Source organism: Zea mays, chromosome 4 (genome assembly GCF_902167145.1).
Source record: "Zea mays cultivar B73 chromosome 4, Zm-B73-REFERENCE-NAM-5.0, whole genome shotgun sequence".
In the NCBI taxonomy this organism is placed as follows: Eukaryota; Viridiplantae; Streptophyta; class Magnoliopsida; order Poales; family Poaceae; genus Zea; species Zea mays.
The window spans coordinates 143,140,119-143,160,751 of record NC_050099.1 but is presented as its reverse complement, the minus strand read 5'-3'; positions in this window follow the sequence as shown (position 1 = coordinate 143,160,751).

Below are 20,633 nucleotides of genomic sequence, written 5' to 3'. Positions count from 1 at the left end.
AAGCCATTCGGGATGGAATACCTCTTTGATGAACCCTGCTACCATTAGCTTGTGGATCTCCTCGCCTATCACTCTGCGCTTCTCCTCGTCGAGTCGGCGCAGAGGCTGCCTGACGGGTCGGGCTCCGGCCCAAATATCCAGCGAGTGCTCGGCGACATCCCTCGGTATGCCGGGCATGTCCGAGGGACTCCACGCAAAGACGTCGACGTTTGCGCGGAGAAAGTCGATGAGCACTGCTTCCTATTTGGGGTCGAGCCCGGAACCGATCCAGATCTGCTTGGAGGTGTCGCCACTAGGGTCGAGAGGGACGGCCTTAACCGTCTCCGCTGGCTTGAAGTTGCCGGCATGACGCTTCACGTCTGGCACCTCTTTGGAGAGGTTCTCCAGGTCGGTGATGAGGGCCTCGGACTCGGCGAGGGCCTCGGCGTACTCCACGCACTCCACGTCGCATTCGAACGCGTGTTTGTACGTGGGCCGATGGTGATGACCCCGTTGGGGCCCAGCATCTTGAGCTTCAGGTAGGTGTAGTTGGGGACGGCCATGAACTTCGCGTAGCATGGCCTCCCCAGTACCGCGTGGTAGGTTCCTCGGAACCCGACCACCTCGAACGTCAAGGTCTCCCTTCGGAAGTTGGAGGGCGTTCCGAAGCAGACGGGAAGGTCGAGTAGTCCGAGGGGCTAGACGCGCTTCCCAGGGATGATCCCGTGGAAGGGCGCAGCGCCTGCTCGGACGGAGGACAGATCGACGCGCAGGAGCCTGAGGGTCTCGGCGTAGATGATGTTGAGGCAGCTGCCCCCGTCCATCAGGACCTTGGTGAGCCTGACGTCGCCGACGATGGGGTCGACGACGAGCGGGTATTTCCCCGGGTTCGGCACGTGGTCGGGGTGGTCAGCTTGGTCGAAGGTGATGGGCTTGTCGGACCAGTCTAGGTAGACTGGCGCCGCCACCTTCGCCGAGCAGACCTCCCGGCGCTCTTGCTTGCGATGCCGAGCCGAGGCATTCGCCGCATGCCCACCGTAGATCATGAAGCAGTCGCGGACCTCGGGGTACTCTCCTGCTTGGTTATCTTCCTTCTTGTCGTCGTCGCGGGCCCTGCCACCCTCTGCGGGCAGCCCGGCCCTGTGGAAGTGGCGCCGAAGCATGACGCACTCCTCGAGGGTGTGCTTGACGGGCCCCTGATGATAGGGGCACGGCTCCTTGAGCATCTTGTCAAAGAGGTTAGCACCTTCGGGGGGCTTCCGAGGGTTCTTGTACTCGGCGGCGGCGACAAGGTCCGCGTCGGTGGCGTCGCGTTTCGATTGCGACTTCTTCTTGCCTTTCTTCTTGGCGCTGCGCGGAGTAGACGCCTCGGGGGCCTCTTCCGATAGGCGGCCCTGGGGCTGCTTGTCCTTTCGGAAGATAGCCTCGACCGCCTCCTGGCCAGAGGCGAACTTGGTGGCGATGTCCATCAGCTCGCTCGCCCTGGTGGGGGTCTTGCGACCCAACTTACTCACCAGGTCACGGCATGTGGTGCCGGCAAGGAACGCGCCGATGACATCCGAGTCGGTGATGTTGGGCAGCTCGGTGTGCTGCTTCGAGAATCGCCGGATGTAGTCCCGGAGTGACTCTCCCGGCTATTGCCGGCAGCTTCGGAGGTCCTAGGAATTCCTGGGGCGCACGTATGTGCCCTGGAAATTGCCGGCGAAGGCTCGGACCAAGTCATCCCAGTTGGAGATCTGCCCCGGAGGCAGGTGCTCCAACCAGGCGCGAGCAGTGTCGGAGAGGAACAGGGGGAGGTTGCGGATGATGAGGTTGTCATCGTCCGTTCCACCCAGTTGACAGGCCAGGCGGTAGTCTGCGAGCCACAGTTCCGGTCTCGTTTCCCCCGAGTACTTTGTGATAGTAGTCGGGGGTCGGAACCGGGTCGGGAACGGCGCCCGTCAGATGGCCCGACTGAAGGCCTGCGGACCGGGTGGTTCAGGCGAGGGACTCCGATCCTCCCCGCTGTCGTAGCGCCCCCCACGCCTGGGGTGGTAGCCTCGGCGCACCCTTTCGTCGAGGTGGGCCCAACGGTCGCGACGATGGTGCTCATTGCTGAGGTGGCCCGGGGCCGCAGGCGCGGTGTTGCGCGTGCGCCCGGTGTAGACCGAGGCTTCCCACATGAATTGGGAAGTCACGGCGTGAGGTTCCGAGGGGTATCCCTGCCTTCAGGAGGCAGAGCTCTCGGCCCATCGGGCCGCAGCGCCTTCCAGGAGATTCTTGAGCTCTCCCTGGACTCGCCGACCCTCGGTGGTTGATGGCACCGGCATCGCGCGGAGGAGCATCGCTGCGGCTGCCAGGTTCTGACCGACCCCGCTGGAGGCTTAGGGACCCCCCGGTCTCGAAACGCCGACAGTTGGCGCGCCAGGTAGGGGGTTACAAGCGTCCACGCGGGTGAGGGAAGCGAGCGGCCCCAAGAGAGCGCCTGTCCCGTCCTCGTTCCCGCGCGGCCAACCTTCTCTAAGAAGGCCCTGGTCCTCCCTTTTATAGGCGTAAGGAGAGGATCCAGGTGTACAATGGGGGTGTAGCAGAGTGCTACGTGTCTAGCGGAGGGAGAGCTAGCGCCCTAAGTACATGCCAATGTGGCATCCGGAGAGATCTTGGCACCCTGCTGGTGTGATGTCGTGGCTGTCGGAGGAGCAACGGAGCCTGGCGGAGGGACAGCTGTCGGAGCGGTTGAGTCCTTGCTGACGTCCCCCTGCTTCCGTAAGGGAGCTGAGAGCCGCCGTCGTCACAGGGCTAGCGGGGCGCCATCATTGCCTATCTGGCGGAGCTAGCCAGATGGGACACCGGTCTTGTTCTCTGCGGCCCGAGTCGGCTCGGGGTAGGGTGATGATGGCGCTTCCTGTTGTCGTGGCGGGCCTGTGCCCTAGGTCGGGCGACGTGGAGGCTCCTCCGAAGCCGAGGTCGAGTCTGTCTTCCATGGCCGAGGCCGAGCCCAAGCCCCTGGGTCGGGCGAGGCGGAGGTTGTTCGGTAGAGGCCAGGGCGGAGTCCGAGCCCTGGGGTCGGGCGAAGCGGAGTTCGTCGTCTTCTGGGGCTGAGCCCGAGTCCGAGCCCTGGGTCGGGCGGAGCGGAGTTCGCCGTCTTCCAGGGCTTAGCCCGAGTCCGAGCCCTAGGTCGGGCGGAGCGGAGTTCGCCGTCTTCCGGGGCCTAGCCCGAGTCCGAGCCCTGGGTCGGGCGGAGCGAAGTTCGCCGTCTTCCGGGGCTTAGCCCGAGTCCGAGCCCTGGGTCGGGCGGAGCGGAGTTCGCCGTCTTCCGGGGCCTAGCCCGAGTCCGAGCCCTGGGTCGGGCGGAGCGGAGTTCGCCGTCTTCCGGGGCTTAGCCCGAGTCCGAGCCCTGGGTTGGGCGGAGCGGAGTTCGCCGTCTTCCGGGGCTTAGCCCGAGTCCGAGCCCTGGGTCGGGCGGAGCGGAGTTTCCTATGGCGCCTTTGGCAAGGCCTGACTGCCTGTCAGTCTCACTCTGTCAAGTGGCACTACAGTCGGAGTGGCGCAGGCGGCGCTGTCCTTCTGTCAGACCGGTCAGTGGAGCGGCGAAGTGACGGCGGTCACTTCGGCTCTGCCGGGGGGCGAGCGTCAGGATAAAGGTGTCAGGCCACCTTTGCGTTAAATGCTCCTGCGACTCGGTCGGTCGGTGCAGCGATTTAGTCAGGGTTGCTTCTCAGCGAAGGCAAGGCCTCGGGCGAGCCGGAGATGTGTCCGCCGTTAAAGGGGGGCCTCGGGCGAGACGAAAATCCCTCGGGGTCGGCTGCCCTTGTCCGAGGCTAGGCTCGGGCGAGGCGTGATCGAGTCGCTCGTATGGACTGATCCCTGACTTAATCGCACCCATCAGGCCTCTGCAGCTTTATGCTGATGGGGGTTACCATCTGAGAATTAGGCGTCTTGAGGGTACCCCTAATTATGGTCCCCGACAATGGGTGAGGAAGATGAGATCGAGTCACGAACGACTCCAATTCAAGAAGGGGAGGATGATGAGAACATCACTTCTATTCATATAATGTATGGACCGATAGCACGATTGCGTGCACAATAGCTAAATATCCAGGTACATTCTACCCTAGTAAATTGTGTTTTCGAGCTTACGCTTAGGGCCATGGATGTTTTGATGATTAGGAACCTTGGAGAGGACCGACAAGGACTTGGGAAAGGCCAAGGGGCTGAGGAGGAGTAGCAAGGGCGTCCAGAATAGGAAGGACATCAAGTCTGACTCAGCTACGATTCCATCTCGGGTTCCATGACCAGCCTGTACTAAAATTGAACACGATTTGGTTGTGTTCTTCCTGTTCTTGCTTGTGTTCTTGATTGCGCTTGCATGGATAAGCCTTCATGGTGAGGTCACTCGTGTGTCACGGGTGGTAACCAATAGAGAAGTGGTGTAGTGATTGTGAGGAGCCGTTCGTTCAGAGCCTTGGATCATCAACGTCGAGATCTCCACCCAATCAAGTTATCGTACCTCACAGAAGATCGGGGCTTGTCCTCTATCAAGGGGAGAGGAAGAATCAAATCGTAAGGTAATGATCGACACAAACGAACACAACGATTTGTTTCTCGTGGTTCGGTTCCAAGGAACCTACTCCCCGTTGAGGAGGCCACATAGGCCGGATCTCTTTCAACCCTTTCTCTCTCTCAAACGATCACTTAGACAGGTTGAGTGCTTCTTCTTAATTTCGAGGGTCACTGAGACCCTGCAAGGATCACCACACAATTAGGTGTCCCTTGCTAGCTTTACAAATCACTTGAGAGTTTAGAATGAGATGAAGAAAGCACAATTAAGAAAGCCAAGCAACAAGAAAACACACAAGATCACACTCTCTCTAGACTTTCCAAGGCACTAATCACTAATGATCACTAGTCACAATTATGACACTTGGAGAAGCTTGGAAGCTTTGAATGTGTCTTGGGATGAAGTGAATGCTCTTGTATTAAATGTGAATGAACGTGATGCTTGGATAAAATGAATGGGGGTAGTTGGGGTTGTATTTATAGCCACCAACCACTTCCTAGTCGTTGCCTCCTTTCTACCAACCGCTGCATGGTTGAAATTGCAACGGTCAACAGTAACGGATGTATCAACGACTATAAATGCATTAAATGCGCCGTCAGATGTCAGATAAATCAGTCGCAGACGGTCCGGCCATGCACCCTAGACGGTCCGGCCATGCACCCCAGACAGTCCGCGAGGATGCTAAAAATGAATTTTACCGAACCCATCACCTTCAGGTTTCTCTGGTTTTCAATGGGTGGATGGTCCGCGCCTGAGGCCGGACGATTCGAGTTTGGTCCTAGACGGTGCTCTCTTCTCCTTCGAACAATCTGTAGTGTAAATGTGAGTTTTCCATAGTTCCTATCCAAGGCACACCTTAGTGTCGCGAACGGTCCACGCATAGGTGAATTCTCAAAAAAATTCCGGACAGTTAACTTAGAATTGAGATATATGGACTTATGCACCTAAGATATAATCAACTAGACAAAGTAGTTAGTCCATAAGATTTGTGATGGTCGTCAAGCACCAAAACCAATTATAAAAATGGCGTCAAGGCAAAATGAGGTACGTATAAGTTTAATTACATTAACGACACTAGCTTGGTTCGGTTGGGGGTGAAGACATGGCGTCAAGGCATAGTGAAGACAAAGTTGTTGTTTTTTGAAGCTTTCTGAGATCTGGACTTAAGTTTCCGTTGCACAAAAATGACCAGCTATTTCAGGAAATTAAATAGTTTGGCTATTTCTTCCCAAACATCATCCATAGTGGCCGATGTTAACCCATTGGTCCTTGGGACGTGGGGCTCAAGTGACTCGTTATCCTCATGCCGACCTTCTGCACTGGGACGATCAAAGGTGACGTCCGGTATAGGCCCCTGAGGCATATCAGTGTCGTGTGGTATGGGGTGAACCTTTCTGACTCCTTAGGGGCGGAAAAATGTCCGGCCTCATGCACGAGTGGTAGCATGATGTGACTACGGTGTGCTGCAAGTGTGGTGGAGTAGTGCCGCTGAGGTGAGTAAGAAACATGCGCCTAACACACAACACTATGTTGTGAGTATGCATATCCGGACGATTCACAATTTGGTCGGACGATTTGTGTGATATACGAACTGTCCAATCATGTATGTATAGTCAGATACTTCGACAGGAGGTGTCAGACGACCCACAATGTGTCCAAAAGGTTCGAGATCGTACTCGGTCTGTCCGGTCATACCCAGCTGCATGTTGCATAGCGATGGTGGTGGTATATTGCAGCTTTGATGCACCACAGGTGGGAAATAGTAGTGTTGTTGCGGAGGGTAGAAAAATGTGTATTTTATGTAGCACTTTGTCCTGTGTAGACGTAACCAAACGGTCCGACCTAGGCGGCTGAACAGTTCGTGAAGGAACAAGACGGTCCGATGGCCTTGCTAGACATCGCCTACGAGACGCATGGTGTTCTTAGTATGGCTCTGGACTATCCAGCTTAAGGCGTCGGACAGTCCACAGGAGGGTTGGATGGTCCGAGATTCTGTTCAGACTATCCGGTCGTGCTTAGAGCTGATCTGTCGCAGAGAGGAGGTGGCAACAACGATTACCCCAGATATGAATTCATCGGCATACCGTAATATGGCTAGGACTGAGCAAACCCATTTGTTGTCGATGTGTTTGGCGCAACTGTTTCAGCCTAATTTATGCGACGAAAAATTAGGCATAGGAATTTTTGCATGTTTGACAAACTTATCCACAGACACCCTCATGAGTTTGAATGTGTCATCACAATAATTCTTAAGAGACTGGATATCATGGGATGACACGGTTTTACTCATAGTGGGGGTTGTTGCAATAGGGTCGTTAGGGAAGCAAGTTCTACTTCCCTCTCCTGGACAACCTTTTGGTGGCGATCTACCATGATGTGCAAGAGGTACCTGTTGGTCACTTGTTTTTTATTACTGAATCATAAAGCAAGGCAACACAATTGTTAAACGTTAAAGACCTTCGTCCTTCGAAGCATTATCTTTTTTCGGGTATAATGGATCTTGGACGAAGGTCATGAAGAACAAGTCTTCATCATTCATAAATATAAAAATATAGTTATAGATATAACATTATGATGGTTATTCATTTCATACCAAATGTTAAACAACATCAGAATCCATATCATATATTGACAAAGTGATACATAATACATATTACATTTGTACCTTCGGTTTACTCGAAGGCGAAAGCATGGATGCAATTTGTTGGGACTTGCTCTCCAGTGCAAGTTGATCCAACGGGGGAGTGTAGCGACGTAAACAGGGTTTTTGCTCGAGATGGCAATAGCTCTGTTAATCTAGCCTCTCAAGGGTACTGTGCGGGGGTATTTATAGGTATCTGAGCGCCCAGCGTCCAGTGTTAAGGACGCATGTGCCCCCAGGCACCTAGGTTATCCCCGGAATATTCCCATAAAGCAGGGTTACAGACCGTAATTACAGGGAGACCTTTACAAATTAGGCCCATAATGCGCAGCGTCCACGCAGGGTCTGTTACAATGGGCCGGATCACACGTGGGCCTCCATGTTGGACGAGGTCGCAAGATGAGACGACCTCGTCACAGGTCTTCGTCCGGCGACGTGTGGGACGAAGGGTAAGTCTGCCCGTCGTCTTGTCTCCGTTGGTGCAGCGAGGTCGGCGAAGGCATTGAGCGAAGGGTGGCGTCTTCGCCTTCGCCCCAACATTTGCCCTCCGAGGGACCAGTTCGACTAAGTCATCTGGTGCCGAAGACGTCGCTAGATGGCGGAGACGCTGCCCTTGCTCGAAGTGGTTCCGCGGGGGTTTTTGACATGACCGTTGATTGACGTTGTACTGTTGGATTGTGGGTTTCCCGAAGCGCTGCGCCCTGTGTATAAAAGGGGGCGGGGGCGGCGCGTTTTGAACTTTATCTTTCTGCGCTCCGCGAAAACCCTAACCGCCTTCTCAAACCGCTCGCTGCTCGTCTGCCCTCCTTGCTCTTGCTCGTCGGAGATCTGGCCCGTGTGAAGCAGACCGCCCGCCGCCGCCGACGGTACGTAGCGATGCCGTCCTCTTCCTCTTCTGCTGCCGCTACACCGCCGACCGGCGTGTCATCCGAGGCGGAGGATGGGCGCTGGGCTTGGTGCATGGTTGGGCGCTGGGCGAAGTATGCCCTCGCCAGATGCCTTCCCGTGGCGGGATGTTGGTGCGGAGTCCCGCCTTCGCACTGGATTTGCATGACCGAGAACCCGCCGCATTCGTGCGTGAGGCGGAGGATGGGGCGGTGCGGATTGTTGGTCGCTACGTGCCAAAGACGGAGGGCCAGCGTAGTTGGGATATACGCGGATCCAACGATCGCTTGAATAGGGTCTTCGAGTTGAACCGTCTGCCGTATGGCGGTTATCCCGGGCAAGACGATGTCGACCGCCGCGGGAAAAAACCGGCTGCTGAGACTGAAGACGACCCCGCGCCGGTGGCCGCCCCATCCACTAAGAAGAGGAAGCTAGGTACTGCGATGGGAGGACTGGGGGTCTCCGATAGTTTTGCTATGGAGCTGATGGGGACATGTGCGGCCCCCGGGGGAAGGATGTCTTCGCCCGAGCTCCGGGAGTCTTCGGCGCGGATGCTGAAGGTTACCGGGGGTTGGTGGCCTAAGAACGTTCCTATCCCCCGCGCGGCCGGCGAAGACTTTTTTACATCTCGCATGGTTCGTGACTTGAGAGTGTTTCCTTATGGACGGAATATTGCTGTTGTTGTGTCGGCAGTGATGGACAAGGATCGTCAGGAAGCCGCGCAAAAGCGTCGGGCGGTCATCAGGCTGCCCGAGGCTAGGCCGAAGAGGGCGCGGGGGACTGTGAAGGCTGCCGCCCCCGGCGGTAGCCAGCCGACGCTGGCGGCGAAGTCGGCCGCCCTGGGTCCAGCAAGGTGCCGGATGTCGTGAAGGCAGCCGGCGCCGGTGGGACCAAGTCTGCCTCGGCCGGATCCGCGAAGGCCCGAGAATTGCCTTCGCCGGGGAAGCGCGTTGCCGATTTCGGCACCGATATTAGTGTGGATGATTATCTCACTGGTAAGTCGTTGGCCCGAGTTTTTTTTGACTGTTGATACGTTGTAGGATCGGGCGAGGGGCAACTTGTTGTTGTTCCGCCTGCGGTGGCGACCATGGTGTCTGCCGCGGTGCCTGGGGCGAAGGGTAGCGCTCTCAGCGCTGGCGGTGAGATTTCGGCGCTCACTGCCGTCAAGGACGAAGCGGGCACTGTGTCCCGCCAGCTGAGGGAGGCGTCGCAGCGGCTAAGTTAGGTAAGTTGAGCTAGACTTTGGTTTTTACCGCTTTCGTTGGGATTGTGGTCTTATGTGTGTCTTTTAGGCGGCTGACTTCGCTGACCGCGTGACGTCGGGGGCCCTTACGGCAGTTGTGTCTGCCGAAGTCGAGAGACTTCGGGCGCAGCATGCTGACGCCGTCCGAGAAAAGTCGGCCACCGATAGCAAGTGCCGCAAGCTGGCGGAGAAGGTGGCCGCGCTGGAGGGCGAGAGGACTGACCTCCGGCGCCAGCTGGCGGAGGAGAGGAGGGAGGCTAATCAGGCCCTCGCCAAGGCGCAGTCGGCGCAGGAGGAGGCCAATTTGGCGCGGGTGGAGGAGAGTCTCGCCAGCCAGCGCGTCGAGGAATGGGAGACGCGGTTCAACGCTCTGCAGGCCCGCATGGAGAGGGTCGAGGCTTTGACGCGCTCGGAAGTTGAGCGAACGCGCAAACAGCTCATGGACTCATACCGCGAGCTGGGCGCGCGGACCGCTGACTTCGAAGTGCCCGACCGAGAGTCAGGGCTTCGCTGCCTCGAGTGGCTGCAAGAGGAGTTGTTGGCGCTCCCGACCATTGTGGAGGGATTTATGTCCTTTGCCTCCCTCGTCACCTGCGAAGGGGCGATGAACGCGCTGTCCCGCGAAGGGTGCAGTCACTATGAGGTCTTCGACCGATCTGATGAAGATTTCGAGCGTGAAATTTACAAGGTCGAGGACCCCGTGGTGAAGGACTCCACGGGAGCCCTCTTTGACTGGATGTGGGGCCCCCACGGTCGGGAGGTGGTCAGGGAGCGGTCCGACCGGGCGAGGGATCAGGTAATGTTTATCTTTTGTTTAGTGATGTTGAATGTGGGTTATACGTGGGCTTGCTGAATCAGTGTGCTGTGTTGCAGGCGGCGCGTGACGAGAAAGTGGAGGACTTCGGAGCTTTGAACAACGCGTGGCCTGAAGCGGAGTCGAACCCGGGGGCGGCCGGGGCCGAGGTCGGCCCGGCGCCGCCCCCGGAAACCGTCGAAGGCTCCCTCGCTGCCCCTGCGGCTACTGTGTCCGGTGGTGGCTCGTCGCCAACCGCTGTGCCGAGGGCTGAGGATCCCCCGAAGACGGCGACGGAGCCGGCAGCGGAGGATCCCACGGCGGCTGGGTCTTTGCAGGTGGCTTAGTGGGTGTGGGTAGTTAGAGAATTTTGTATATGTTGCTGAACCTTGGTTGCTGCGCAGGTTCAAGATTTTGGGCCTGCGCACGCAACCGCTACTGCTAATTTTGTGGTGGCTTCGACCGTGGATGCTGGGAATGAATCGGATGAGTCTGCTTCTAAGTTTTCTGATTTTGGTGACTCTGGCAGTTCGGTTGAGTGGACGGAAGAGTCGTCGGATGAGGACTTGGATTACTTTGCGGCCTTGGATGTGGCAGCGGCGGAGGCTTCGCCGCGTGCTGCGGATGCTGAAGTTGTGCCTGGTCCGAGCGCTGGGCGTAGGCGGCGAAGGGCGGTTGCAAAGCGTAGAGTGAGTGAGGTGGATGGCGGTCGGCTTCGTGTGGGCAGGGCTGGCAAGCAGGAATTGTTGTCCTCGCGGGCCGTTGCGAGTGTAGGCGAGGGGGAGTTGCGAAGTCTTTTTGAGGGTGAGGAGCTTAGGATAATGCTATTTAACTATAGGGAGATGGGAATCATTCCGAAGGTTGAACCGATGTAAGGTGTGATGCCCTCGTTGTACATATGTAACTATAGTTTGTATGATGAGGCTGTGCGCCTGCGCGCATCCGGCTATGCTCATAAAGGCGTTGCACACTTGGTCTAGTACGTTTATTATGTCGGTCCGGCGCGCCTGTAGTCGGTCTTTGCACGGACAGTTTGGTGTAGGGTTTAGCACGGGTAGTCGTTTGAGGAAGACTTCGATTTTTCGCACTTGTTGTGCTAGTTCGGCTGCACCCTTAGGCGACTTTTGCACGGATAGTCTTTTTAAGGAAGACTTCAATTTTTCGCACTTGTTGTGCTAGTCCGGCTGCACCCTTAGGCGACTTTTGCACGGATAGTCTTTTTGAGGAAGACTTCGATTTTTCGCACTTGTTGTGCTAGTCCGGCTGCACCCTTAGGCGACTTTTGCACGGATAGTCTTTTTGAGGAAGACTTCGATTTTTCGCACTTGTTGTGCTAGTCCGGCTGCACCCTTAGGCGACTTTTGCACGGATACTCTTTTTGAGGAGGACTTCGATTTTTCGCACTTGTTGTGCTAGTCCGGCTGCACCCTTAGGCGACTTTTGCGCGGAGTGTCGCACACGAGGGTGGCTAGCGCTGCCCCTCGCGGTGACTTTGTATAGGTCGAATGTCGAAGACCGTCGACGCGGTCTTTTTTCGACGTAGATTTTTGCGGGGGATTTTTCACTTGTATATTACATGACTCCGCCTCGTTAAAAACCTCACCCCCCGGGAGGAAAAGAGTGCAGGCCAGAATAAAATTGTTTTTGCGAATTACAAGGGCGAGCTGGCCCTGAGGAGTCAAACAAAAAACTTGCGGAGATTATCAATGTTCCAGGAATGCTCCAAGTCCTCGCCGGATGGTGTTGCGAGCCTGTATGCGCTGGGGGACGCCTTCATCTTGACGATGAAAGGGCCCTCCCACTTGGGCTCCAGCTTGCCCCTGGACTCTATCCGAGCTGTCCAGACGAGTACGAGGTCTCCTTCGCTGAATTCCCTCGGGATGACTGCGTGGTCACGCCATGCTTTTGTTTGGGCTTGGTATTTATTTAGGGCCTATAGGGCGAAGACGCGGTCTCCATCGATGAGATCCTTCGAAGCGGGTTCGTCCACGTCGGGGACAGCTGACGGGACTGTCCGTGGGGACCCATGTTTTATTTCTTGCGGGGTCATGGCCTCCGATCCATATAGAAGGCGGAAAGGGGTGAACCCAGTCGCCCTGCACTCAGTCGTGTTTAGTGCCCAGACCACTTCAGGTAACAAATCAGCCCACTTGCCTTTTTTCTCGTCGAGGAGCATTTTCTTGACAGCTGTGAAAATTTTGCCATTTGCGCGTTCCACAACTCCGTTGGACTGCGGGTGGTATACTGAGGCGAAGGCAAGCTTGGTGCCAATGGAGAAGCAGAAATCCTTGAAGTCTTGGTTGTCAAACTGCTGGCCGTTGTCAACTGTGAGTTCGGACGGGACTCCGAAGCGGCAAACAATGTTTTGCCAGAAGAATTTCTGTGCAGTCTTTGATGTTATTGTGGATACAGCCCTCGCCTCGATCCATTTGGTAAAATACTCGACAGCGATGAAGGTGAACTTGAGGTTCCCCTGAGCCGTGGGCAGGGGCCCGACAATGTCCAAGCCCCAGCGCTGGAGAGGCCATGTGTGGGCGATTAGTTTCGTGAATTGCGAAGGGCTTCCTGATCGAGGAGAAAACTTCTGGTAGGCTTCACAGGACCTTGTGATCCGATTAGCGGCGCAGATCATTGTGGGCCAGTAGAAACCTTGACGGATCACCTTTGTGGCTAGGGCCCTTGGCCCTGCGTGAGAGCCGCAAGTACCGCTATGGACTTCGTGCAGGATTTGGACGCCTTCGGTCTCGGTGACACATTTGAGCATGGGTTGACTGACCCCCTTCTTGTAAAGCTGGCCTTCAATTAGTGCGAAGTCCCGGCTTCGATGTTTGAGGCGCTTGGCCTCGTTGATGTCGGTTGGATGGTAGTACCCCTGTAGAAACAGGTTTATTGGTGCCCGCCAGTCTTCGGTCATAATGAGGTTGACTATGCGGTGGCCCTCGCTGTCATTAGTTATTTGGAGCCCTTCGGGGCTGCGGACGGCTGGCGTGCCGATAACATGGTAGAACACGTCGGAGGGCAGGGACTCGCCTCTGGCGGCAGCCTTGGCCAATGCGTCGGCCTCCTCATTCTTGGCCCGATCCACATGCTGCAAGGTGAAACCTTTGAATTGTCTCTCGAGGCTACGGATAGCCACGGGGTATTGCATAAGTGCGGGGTCCTTCGCTGCGTAGTCTTTCTCGACTTGGCCGGCGACTACCTTGGAGTCTGTTATGATAATGCAGGTAGTGACACCAAGGGCCCTTAGTTTGCGGAGGCCGAGGATGACAGCTTCGTATTCTGCTATGTTGTTAGTGCATCTGTCAGATTCCAGAGCAAAGCTAAGGCGTGTCGCGTATCTGTGCTTGACCCCGGTGGGTGAGGTGATGACTGCAGCAGCGCCTGGCCCCGCGTGGCACCATGCGCCGTCGCAATGGATTGTCCAAACCTTCTCTGCGGACGGGTCCGGCTGTGTTATTGGCCCAGTCCAGTCGACAACGAAGTCTGCCAGAACTTGTGACTTGATGGCTGTCCTGGGCTCGAATGTGATGTGGTAGCCGGAGAGTTCGGCCGCCCATTTGGCAATCCAGACTGATGCCTCCGGGTTTCTGAACAATTCACCGAGTCCCCTATCTGAGGTGACCCGGACCTTGAATGCTTCAAAATAGTGGCGCAATTTGCGCGAAGCCATAACAACTGCATAGGCAATCTTTTCCAGTTCCGTCATATTACATTTTGATGGTGTGAGCACTTCGGAGACGTAATAAACTAGACATTGCTTGATCATGCCCTCTACTGTCTGCTCTTGAACTAGTGCCGCGCTGACCGCATGTGGCGAAGCCGCAACATAGAGCAACAGGGGTAGCGAAGAGTCTGGGCTTGTAAGAACCGCCAATTCCGATAGGTACTGTTTCAATGAGGCGAAGGCCGCCGCCTGCTCTGGTCCCCAAGCGAAGTCTTTTGCGCCGCGGAGAGTTTTGAGGAAGGGGAGACTTCACTCTGCGGATTTGGAGATGAATCTGTTGAGGGCGGCCAATCTTCCTGTCAGGCGTTGGACGTCTCTGGCTGACTGCGGGGGCATCATGTTGATGATGGCCTGAATTTTGGTTGGGTTGGCCTCGATTCCGCGGTGTGACACTAGGTAGCCCAATATTTTCCCCTGGCGAACGCCGAAGACGCACTTTTCGGGGTTTAGGCGAAGTCGTGCGTCCCGCATGTTTGCAAACGTTTCGGCGAGGTCGGCAAGATGGTCCTCCTTGCTTCTGCTGGCGACGACGATGTCGTCCACATACGTGAATATATTTCTGCCGACTTGCCCCTCGAGCACCGTTTTGGTATGCCGGGAGAAAGTGGACCCGACGTTCTTGAGTCCCTCCGGCATTCTGATGAAGCAGTACGTGCCGAAGGGTGTTATGAAGCTGGTGCTGGCCTTGTCCTCCTCCTTCATGTATATTTGATGGTAACCGGAGAAGCAGTCGAGGAGTGACATGACTTCGCACCCGGCCGCGCTATCGACTATTTTGTCGATCCGAGGCAACGGGAAGTTGTCCTTTGGGCAGGCCTTGTTGAGACTGGTGAAGTCGATGCACATCCGCCATTTGCCGCTCTTTTTCTGCACCATCACAACGTTGGCGAGCCATGTGGGGTAGGCCACTGGCTCAATAAATTTGGCCTCCAGGAGGCGATGTACCTCGGCCTTGGCGGCTTCTGTCTTCTCATCAGACATTTTGCGGAGCCGCTGTTTTTCGGTCTCACCGAAGGGTCGATTCCCAAGCTGTGCTCGATGATGGAGCGACTGACCCCGACCAAGTCGAGGGCAGACCAGGCGAAGACGTCTTTGTTCTTGGACAAACAACAGAGGAGTTTCTCCTCTTCATGCGAAGTGAGGTCTTCGCTGATGGTGACCGTCTGCTTGGGCGTGGCCTGGTCGAGGGGAACAGTCTTGGTCCCGTCGTTGCTCTGTAGCTGTGCTTTGTCGTGTTCTTTGTCAGTTGGGCTGGCGGACGCGGGGACCTCGCGCTGGGCCGTGAGGCAGTGCACGTTTCTTTGTCCGGGGACGAAGTCCCGTTCTATGTTTCGCGCAGTCTGCTGGTTGCCGTAGACCGTGATGGCGCCTAGCGGACCTGATATCTTCATGCACAGGTAGAGTCCGTGAATGGCTACCTCAAACTTGTTGATGGAGCCCTGACCCATAATGGCGTTGTACGGATACACCATGTCGACGATATCGAAGGTCACTTGCTCACTTCGGGCATTGGGTGCTACACCGAAGGAGAGAGGCAACTCTATTTTGCCGACGGGAAACGTGCCCTTGCCGCCGAAACCATACAGTGGGTTGTCCGAAGGCTTGAGCAGGCTATGGCTTATGCCCATGCGGTCGAAGCCATGAAGGAAAATGATGTCTGCTTGGCTGCCATTGTCGACTAGGACTTTGTGCAGGTCCCAGCCTGCCACGCTGCAGTTGATAACCATGGCTTCGATGTGGGGGGCGCTGCGCAGATCGACGTCTCGGGCGTCGAAGGTTAGCGGCACGTGGGACCACTTCGTCTGTACGACGGGACCGGTGATGGCGACGTGGTTGATGCTGCGGTAGTGGTCCCGCTTCTGCCGCTTCATGTCGAAGTCGGCGCTGGACCCCCCAGTGATCATATGAATGACTCCGCGATATGGCTGATCGGCGAAGTCCTCTTGCTTTGGGGCATGGGGGTGGTGGATGTTTTGTTGTTGCTGGTGTGGAGGTGGGGGTGGGGGAGGTACGATTTGTACTTCCTGGTGGTGTTGGTATGTGTGGTGCGGTGGATGCGGAGCGGGGCCGTGGATGTATGGCGGAGGGGGTTGCTGATATGTGTGAGCGACAACTCTAGGGTTGTCGGCTGGTTGCGCCCGTGCCATCCTATCTCAGGTGGCCTTCGTCTCTGGGGAGTCTCTGGTTTGGTGGGCGCAGTCTTCGCCGTGGAACAGGCAGTAAAATCGGCGTGGCGGCTGCGCACGTCCCCGGCCCCGACCGCGAGTTCCGTTCCCGTGGCCCTGAGGGGGATATTCCTGGCGGCGAGGGGCCTCGCCAGCGGGGTGCTGGTTGGCGATGTTGTGCACTTGCTGCTGATTGCGGCCGTCCCGACCGGAGTCTGGCTGTGAGGGCCTCGTCCACGTGCGGCTGGACTGTGGAGTGTCTTTGGGTTTCCTCTGAGACTCGACTTTGCGCTGGTGGAGCTCTTCGGATCTGGCATATTTTTCAAATAGCTGATACAACTCCTGGAGGTTCTTGGGCGGATCCCTAATGCAGTGGCTGTAAAGGACGCCAGCCCGAAGGCCGCTGATGGCGTAGTGGATGGCGATTTGGTCATCGACCGAAGGCAGTTGTGATTTGAGGGTCAGAAACTTGCGGTAGTACTCCCGCAGAGTCTCTTTCTCTAGCTGCTTGCAGAGTGAAAGTTCAGCCAAGGCGTCGATGTCCGGACGGTACCCTTGGAAGTTGAGCAGGAATTTGTCCTGGAGGCTTCTCCAGGAGTCGATGGACAGCGGGGGCAACCTGGTGTACCAGGTGAGGGCTGGGCCTTCGAGGGCGATGATGAATGACTTGGCCATCATGGCGTCGTCCCCTCCGGAAGATGCAACGGCGACCTGATAACTCATGATGTACTATGCTGGGTCAGTGCTGTCGTTGTACTTGGGATAGGTCCCTGCCCGGAAGTTGGCGGGCCAAGGTGTCACTTGCAGGTGTGGCGCCAGGGGACTTCGCTCATCGAGGTAGTTGACACCTTGGAATGCCGTGGCGTGTGGGATGGTGTGGCCGCGCTGGGGGAAGTATGGGTCTTCGACTTGTGCGCGCTGTTGCAGGGGTGGGCCGTGTTGCAGGCCGAGGTGGCCTTCGCGCTGCATTAGCGCGATCTCTTGTTCGAGCTCCTGGGCCTTCTGCTCTTCGTCGCGTATCATCTACCGCACCTTGGCTTGTGCAGACACATGTTGGCGCTTGGCCTCAAGTATTTCTTTTTGCTTCTAGAGATTGCGGTTCTTGATGCGCAATGCGCGCAGCTGTAGCTGTTCTTCCGCTGAGACACCGATGACTTCGCCGTCCTCGATAAGTTCGCGGCCTCCGGTGGAGCGAAGCCTGGTGGAGGTTGTGGCTGTTCTCCGGAGCCGCAGGTGCGGAGAGCGTCGTCTTCGGTGGCCTCTTGGTGGGTGGTGTGGACGAGGGCGAGGGCCTTGCCCTTTTTCTCGGCCAGCAGTGCTGCCTTCGCAGCCTCATCAGCCTTCGAGCTAGCTTTCTTGGGTGCCATCGCGGGTGGTTTTTTCTAGCACGAACGGTGGGCGCCAAATGTTGGGACTTGCTCTCCGGTGCAAGTTGATCCAACGGGGGAGTGTAGCGACGTAAACAGGGTTTTTGCTCGAGATGGCAATAGCTCTGTTAATCTAGCCTCTCAAGGGCACTGTGCGGGGGTATTTATAGGTATCTGAGTGCCCAGCGTCCAGTGTTAAGGACGCATGTGCCCCCAGGCACCTAGGTTATCCCTGGAATATTCCCATAAAGCAGGGTTATAGACCGTAATTACAGGGAGACCTTTACAAATTAGGCCCGTAATGCGCAGCGACCACGCAGGGCCTGTTACAATGGGCCGGATCACACGTGGGCCTCCATGTTGAACGAGGTCGCAAGATGAACGACCTCGTCACAGGTCTTCATCCGGCGACGTGTGGGACGAAGGGTAAGTCTGCCCATTGTCTTGTCTCCGTTGGTGCAGCGAGGTCGGCAAAGGCATTGAGCGAAGGGTGGCGTCTTCGCCTTCGCCCCAACACAATTCTAATCCAATGTGAACAGTATGGGGGTACTGTTTATATATTTATAGGTGATCATACAACTTCGTACGATATTACATTCATGCCCTCATAGATTACACACAAAGTTTACAATTATCCCAAGGATAATATTGCCATTTGCACTTAGCAGCTTGAACAACACCTTCTCCTTATATCGCCTTACTGTGTCAACGTAATGAAGCATGCTTTTTCTCACTGCCATTGATCTATGCCGAAGCTTTTCTGGTAACGAAGCAACTGTAACACTTAGAAACACGCTGATAACAAATAGTTAGCCGTGTTTTTTAGGACCTTCGGAAGACGAAGGCCCCCAACAGTAGCCCCTCGTAGTATTAGTTTGTTTCTTTGTAACAAATTCTGACTGCGAAACGAATGAAGGCCTTTAGTCAAAAGTCTGAAAAACACCTTGCCTTCGCTAGAATAGAAAAACCTTTGATATCATGGGGACCACCAAGCTTGTGTTGGCTTTGTTGTTTAGTTTGCTGACTCTGTAATCGCGATTGCTTTCAAGCTTCGGTTTTTTTGTCTCGACCAAAGCTGAGATGGTTGAAGGTAAAAGGAGTGAGGACCCGCACTGGCTGGGTTTTATGAAGCTATGGAGAGGACAAATGTTGAAAAATAACTGATGAAATTTTAGCTGGGTTGTCTGAAGATTCGGATGACAGTGAAGGTTTTGATATTGAAAGTGATAACGATGATGCCGAAGATCGGCCGTGGAGGTCGAGTCATGTGGTATTTGGGAAATCAACCATGAAGAAAGGACATGTTGAGGCTATGAAAGGAAAATACTTTCATGATGTGTCTATAGTGAGAATCAGCGGTGAAAATATTGTTCCACTTCCTGAAAAAGATGAGGTAGTGGTTTTTCGAAGCTTCATGAAGGCTAAGCTACAGTTCCCCTTACACAAGTTTCTAGTCGATGTTTTGAAGAAATTTGAAATTTTCCTTCATCAGCTCAACCCTGACACATTAATTAAGGTTGATATTTTCATTTGGGCAAAAAGGAGCCATGAATTGGAATTGGATGCTGATTGCTTTTGCAATATTCACGAGTTGTCTTATTAGACGAAGGCCTCCGGGAAAGAGCAGTATCATAACAACTTCGGATGTTATACCTTCATGTGTCGGTCTGATGCAAGGCATCCTGTTCCAACTTTTCAAAAAAATGGTCGGGTTCATGGATGAAGTAGTGGTTTTATGTGAAGAATAACCTCAGTCAAAGAAGCGATATTAAGGATGTGATCCAGTGGCCTATATGATCCTGCTTCGGACTAAGGAGGCCTGCTATCGTGAATACGGAAAAATCACAAGGCTGCCTGGCGGCATTCAATGTTGTATGCACCTACATTAGTTCCAGAGACTTAGTGCAGGAACATATAGCCTTCAAGGTATGGCCACTGGCTGACGAATGGGAAATGCCGAAGGGTGCTGAAGCTGATACATAAGCCGGAAAGAGTAGTCTGGTTCACCTGAAATACACTTATCGATTAAGGAATCAATTTGGTGAGCCAGATGATGATTGGTTAGATGCCATTGAAGCAACAAGTGATGAATTGTTAGGGGGCTATACGAAGGTTGAGAACGAAGCTATGTATACTGCCATTGGTGCTCAAGGGAAACGAAGACTGAACAGGGTCTTTGATGCTATCGGATTTGTTTATCCTGATTACCGCTTCCCTGCCCAGAAAAGAGGGTTAAAAAGGAAGAGTGCGCTGGGGCTTCTTCTGTTGCACCGAAGCAAAAGAGGGTGAAGGTTTTAACCCACCGACCAAAGTCGTACTTCTTGGAGAGGGCTGCACAACTGCCTGACACAGGGACCTCAGAAACAAAGACTACCAAAAAGGTCGAAGGAATCCTTCTATAAACTACAGTGAATGCCCCGAAACCTATTCATTTTGAACTGCCAGATTAGCCGAAAGTTCAAGAGTTGCCGAAGGCGCAAGCGAAACCACAAATTACAACTACTCCAGTGGGAATGCCTAAGAGATGAAGGAGAATGGCTAACGTGCTTGAAGCTATTTTGAGACCTTCAAAAGTGGTAACACCTACTGCTACAAAGGTTTCCAAAGATAAATCTAAAGAATTGAAAAAGGCTACTGAAAGTATTGTTTTTTACTGTGCCGAAACAGAACCTTCGGAAAGTAGGCCAATAGAGCAGGTGAGTGAAAGCCTATCACAGAAAGCATCATCGTCGATACTTGAAGCGGTATTGCCCGACGATTTTGAATTCATCATTCGCCATGCTTCGGGAAAACAACTGACAAAGAAGCAAATTGCTGAAGCTCAGCATTATGGTAAATATCTGAAGTATCCTCGGGGATCCCTAGTGTACGAAGCCAATGAAGAAGATGATTTTCTATACAGCCTTCCTGATAACAAGGAAATTGACGTCAGGCGAGAAATGACGGATAACATGGGTTACTCGAAGCTTGAGCTTGGTTTGTCCTTAATGCCGAAGGACCATCTGGCAGATTGCTTGGCATAAAATAGATCGAAAGTTTGGGCTTACATTTTTCTTTGGGCTCTTGACAATTATTTTGATTAAAGTATTTAATTGTCTTCTTTTTGTCATTATTAGGGACTTATTTTAAGCAAAGCTTTGAAGCCTCAAAAAGAATGTGAGGATGAGAGCACTAAAATAGCCTTCGGAAATCTGCGCTCAGAAGTTATGACGCTTCGGAATGAGACCCTTGGGAGGTACAAGATTCTTCTTTCTTTAGTCGAAAGGCTAAAGACGAATGAAGCTAATTTAGAAAAA